Source organism: Schistocerca nitens, chromosome 2 (assembly GCF_023898315.1).
Source record: "Schistocerca nitens isolate TAMUIC-IGC-003100 chromosome 2, iqSchNite1.1, whole genome shotgun sequence".
In the NCBI taxonomy this organism is placed as follows: Eukaryota; Metazoa; Arthropoda; class Insecta; order Orthoptera; family Acrididae; genus Schistocerca; species Schistocerca nitens.
The window spans coordinates 86530150-86536149 of NC_064615.1; positions in this window are offsets into that span (position 1 = coordinate 86530150).

Consider the following 6000-nt stretch of genomic DNA (forward strand, 5'->3'; position numbering starts at 1 on the left):
TTGCGGAACGGAGGAGGTTTTAGCCAGTCTGCGACGCCTCACATGAAGATGCCTGGTAGGTGCCTAGTAGAAATAACGTGAGAAGTATTGAACGACGACCGGCTGCAAACCCGAAATTTGTTTGAACTGGTGGAATATAGTTCTTAATCACAAGACTTTAAGCCACTGTCCTGGTTCAAATTCAAAATACCTCCTTAGTGTCTCATGGCATGAGGGTATGTGACACTGTTGATATCGATCCGTGCGTCAGATGTTAACGTAAACCTTGGAATTCCCTTTGGGAGAAGAACACAGCAAGAGCCATAACCTGATTATCTACAAACTACGAACAGTGGAAGAGGGGTCGAAATAAGTGAACACGTGTCTCGGCTTATTCGAAGATACTCGAGCGTTTCTTAAGTTCAGCGGTGCCCGATTATTCATTTTAGTTACTTTATTTTACTTATTTTGTTCCATTTATCTACCAATTTCCGTAGAATGGTTTCACAGTAAGTGTCGTACTTTTTTTATATACTATATGTATAACGGTATTTTTAGGTGCCATAATCTTTCTAAATTCTCATATTCCTCTTTTTCATACTCATATCAGTTCTTAATTCTTATATTTTATTCTCATGTCCATTCTTGATGGAGATTTGGTACATTTCCGTGGATGATATCGATCGCAGAAACATCGGAACATAGAAATCCCGAACAATAAGAGCATCGCATCGAAGACAGGTTTGTCACTCCCACGTTTCTTCGTATGAAGCCCACTCGGTAGAGAAACGTTGTTTATATTGCTGTAGATTTCACGCGTTGGCAATAATTTCGGAACAAACTACGCATAACGGATTTTCCGAAAACTGGAACTTGCAATTGATTATCAATCAATAGTTTCACCGAAAATAATTTTAATTAATTTTTTCATTCATTTACTGTATTTTCATCTTCTTAATTCATTCTCTATAAAATTAGCATATGAATAAGGACGACATTATTTCAGAATACATTCGAAAACATTCTTGCAGTAATCTCCTATGGGCGTGGGTAGATAAGGGAAAGAAGAGAAATTAAAAAAAAAAGCGGGTTTCTAAGATTGGGCGAAAAATCGTAAATCTGCGCCATCGCTTCGCTTAATTTACTTCCTCGGTGAAAGGAGCATAAAGTACCTAGAGAAGTTTGACCGCCATTTTCTCACAAACGGTCGAATATCTACGGATAAGCCGGGACACGTGTTCGCTTATTTTGGGCCCTCTTCCACTGAGAGAAGTTTCTGCGAAATCGGATTAATGCGCTTACCGTGTTCTCCTCGTTAGTGCTGTTCGAGAATAGGCTATATTCGGGAGCCAAGTTCCACATTGTATCTTCCCCTTCATCCGTAACAACGCAAACACATCACACTGTACAAGCACTCATCACAGCCACGTGACACAGACGCACACTTGAGACTTCATACATATATAAGAACAACTACTGCCAGAATCTGACACTTTAAATACAACAAAGCGTCGTACGTAATGAGGTAATAATTGTTTAGAACTTTACATAGAAGGTGTGTAGGAGTTCCGGACTGGAAAAGCTTATACACGCAAAGTACAAGTACAGAAGGAAGAAAAGTATAGCATACTATGTACTGTTGTGAAGCAAATTCAGATGATTACACGTGTAAAAGCTGGGTCGTTTTATTTTCACAAGTCCGTCTTGATCACAAGGATTTCTTACACTTTATTACCGGTTTCGGCATACTACCATCCTCAGATATTTGTAGCAGATCTGAGGATGGCAGTATGCCGAAACCGGTAATAAAGTGTAAGAACTCCGTGTGATCACGACGGACTTGTCAAAATAAAGTGCCAAAAATGATTGCGGACTCATTTACAGACTTTATGTCTTCAACTAAAAAACTGGGTTGATTTAAAAGTGTAGGACCAAATAATACCGCAGGAAAAATGTGCTTGTCAGTGTTATGAACATTGTATTTTGATACAGTTAAGCTATTGGCATGCTTTAGCATTAAAATAAATCCTATTTTGACATGTCAGATATCTTAAACTGTATGCTTTACCAATAAAATGCTGAAGGTGGTTTTTGTAGTATTGGAAAACAACGAACTGTTATAGGATTCAAGGTTTACACTTCAGGCGATATGCACATACATAGATGGCGGTAGTATCACGTGCACAAGGTATAAAATGGCTGGTTCAAATGGCTCTGAGCACTATGGGACTCAACTGCTGTGGTCATAAGTTCCCTAGAACTTAGAACTACTTAAACCTAACGAACCTAAGAACAGCACACAACACCCAGCCATCACGAGGCAGAGAAAATCCCTGACCCCGCCGGGAATCGAACCCGGGAACCCGGGTGTGGGAAGCGAGAACGCTACCGCACGACCACGAGATGCGGGCAAGGTATAAAAGGGCTGTGCATTGGCGCAGCTATTACTTGCACCTAGGTGCTTCATATAAAAAGGTTTACGTCATGACTATGGCCAAACGGCGCGAATTAACGGACTTTGAGCGCTGAATGGTAATTGGAGACAGGGGCATTCCAATTCGGAAAACATTAGGGAATTCGTTATTCGAGACCCACGGTGTCAAGAGTGAACCAAGAAAGCCTAACTTCAGCCATTATTTCTCACTAAGGTGACCGATGGCATTTGTTTAACGACCAAGAGCAGCGGTATTGGCGCAGATTTGTCGGTGATGACAGACAAGTGACACTAAGTGAAATAACCTCAAAACTCAATGTGGGACGTATCAGTTAAGACAGTGTCGCGAAATTTGATGTTAATGGTGTAGTGGACTGACAAGGCAGCCAGTCCACAGTGACGGGTAGCCGAGAGGGCACACGTACACACACGCAGACTGGCGCGAAGTCTGGAACAGGATTCGTAATGAATGTGATAAAGAAAAGAACGTAGCTACTAGAACACTTAACTTTTATATCGTCCTTTAGTATAGAGCATTCTTGATGATACAAGTGAGACTATCTTGAGATACATGCAATGGTGCAAATGGCGCCTTGCTAGGTCGTAGCCATTAACTTAGCTGAAGGCTATTCTAACTGTCTGTCTCTCGGGCAAATGAGAGAAAGGCTTCGTCAGTGTAGTCGCTAGCAACGTCTTCGTACAACTGGGGCGAGTGCTAGTAAGTGTCTCGAGACCTGCCGTGTGGTGGCGCTCGGTCTGCGATCACTGCCAGTGGCGACACGCGGGTCCGACATGTACTAATGGACCGCGGCCGATTTAAGCTACCACCTAGCAAGTGTGGTGTCTGGCGGTGACACCACAAATGGGCTATCGTATCAGACGTCCGATGCGAGTGCCTTTGCTAACATCGCCTGCAGCGGTTCTTCCGGTCTCGTGACCATGTCCGACGACTGTAAAAGGTAGGGTTCGAGAGTGGCGCCAATGTCACGAAGCCATGGACCCAGATTGTCAACAAGGGGAGCTGGTGTGGCTCCAGAATAGTGTGGGCTGTGTTTACATGGAACGGAATGCGTCCTTGGTTACGTCCGGCTACTTGGAGACCATTTGGAGCCATTCATGGACTTCATGTTCCTAAAAACGATGGAATTTTTATGGTTGACAAGGCGCGATGTCACCCTCCAACAGTTGGTCGCTATTGGTTTGGAGAACATTGTGGACATTCCGAGCCAATGACTTAGCCACCCAGATCGCCCGACATGAATCGCATCCAACAAAATCCTGCACAAAATCCTGCACAAAATCCTGGACCTACAACACTTTCGCAATTATGGACGGCTATAGAGGCAGCATGGCTCAATGTTTTTGGAGCGGACTTCCAACAGCTTGCTGAGTCCATGCCAGGTCAAGATACTGCACTACGCCGGTCAAAAGGAGGTCAGACACGATACTAAGAGGTATCCCATGACTTTTGCAAATTCAGTGTATTAGCCCTTCACCATTGTTTCGAGAAATGTCTTCTTCAGAAGTATACTGAACAGATTCTAAAATTATTATAAAATAGATACAAATGTCAAATAGAGAAAGAACCAATTCCAAACACAACAAATTAAAATGTTGAGAAGAGCTTACTCATTCATAGAATCAGATATTGACGAAAATGTATGTTCGAGCCAAAAGGCTCTTGTCTAGCACACTGTGCATGTTAACCACAAGTATCAACAGTTAAAATGCATAATTGAAGATAGTAGCAAAATACTGTAGGGATTTGTAGTAAACACTTTTAAAATTAAAAAAAAAGAACACTTGACACTGGATCCAGCAGACATTTAGTATGGCACACACAAGGCTAGTAACGTAAGCCGACTGACTACGGCATGCAGCCACTGGTGTTAGATAAACTGTGGTAAGTGGCGCTTACTGTGAACGTGTGCGCGCACAGCCGCACTGAGCAGCGAATACCTAATTCAGCAAATAAAATGGTTAACAGATAGAATTAAAACAGAATAAAACTAATGAAAATAGAAAAAAGGAGAGAGGGGGCTAGGAAGAGAGGCCTTAAAATCATATGGCATGGAAAGAGCAAGCAGGTTCAGCAAAATGTGCTAATTGTTTGCATATATGTGCGTAAAGCAGCATGAGATAACGTATATAAACACGGAAATGTACCAAGTAACGGTATATAAATCAAATGTACTTCGTAAAATGTTAACATAATGTACAACAAGGTATAAATACTTAGAGCCGTCTTAATTAGCAAGTAACTAATATGAAAGAAAATATACGTACAAGAAGGAATGTAACAGATTAAAATACAAGCGAAGAAAACAGGGTGGATGGGGATAGTTATTACCTATGAAATAACATACCAGGGTAAGTAGCCGCGAGTCATAAAACATACTACGTACACTAATTACAAGTGGACTGAAGTAGCATACTGAGGAAAGCAAAGCCAAATTCAAAGTTAACTGTTGAAACAGTGAATAAAATGCCTAAAACCGCCCTGATCAGTAGCTACATAACGTGGAAGAACAAGATACTTAAAAAAATATATAACCAGATTAAAATACGATAAAACAGGGGGTGTGGTAAATGGGCCGGAAACAAGAGGGTACATTATACACTGAAGGAAAAAAATGCAGTTCTGGACAATATACGATGGTGGAAAAAAAAATCCTCAAAATGAGGAAAGAGTTGTGCAAGATAAACGAAAGTTGTTAGGCATGTTTATGCACCTGAACGATGATATCTATTCAGATTCGCCACCAGTCCTATACGAGTGGCACTAGGAGCGCCACTATGAGGATGCAAATCAGATTTGCTTTGCATACACGCTGTAATGGTCGTGAGTGTTAGTTGACTTTGACTCTGGACGTGGTGAGTGGACGTTAGACAAGAATGCCTTTAAGGCGACAAAGACGCCATCATCAACACCTCGCTAATTTGGAACGAGGTCGAGTAATAGGGCTACGAGAACCTAAATGTTCCTTCCGTGGTACTGCAGAGAGACTTGGCAGGAATGTAGACACTGTAAATGACTGCTGCCAACCGCGGTCGCAAGAAGACCGTACTCCTGACGGTCAAGTCGCACAGCCGAGACTGAAGACCATCGGCGTGTGGCTCTGTTGCATCGCACTGCATCCACAGCAGCAATTAGAACCACAGTGACAGGGAACAGTTACAAATCGGTTTCCTCAAGGACAGCTGCGAGGCAGACGCCTATAGCTCCCTGTACCTAAGCCACTGCCCTTTTGCGACTCCAGTGGTGACAAGCGAGAAATCATTGGAGGACAGGTCGAAGGTCTGTTGTGTTTTATGATGTCGTTCAGTTGTAGAATTTTGGAACACGTACTATGTTCGATTATAATGACTTTTTTGGAGACTAGAAATCTACTCTCTAGCAATCTGCATGGGCTTCGAAAAAGACGATCGTGTGAAACCCAGCTCGCGCTATTCGTCCACGAGACTCAGAGGGCCATAGACACGGGTTCCCAGGTAGATTCCGTGTTTCTTGACTTCCGCAAGGCGGTCGATACAGTTCCCCACAGTCGTTTAATGAACAAACTAAGAGCATATGGACTATCAGACCA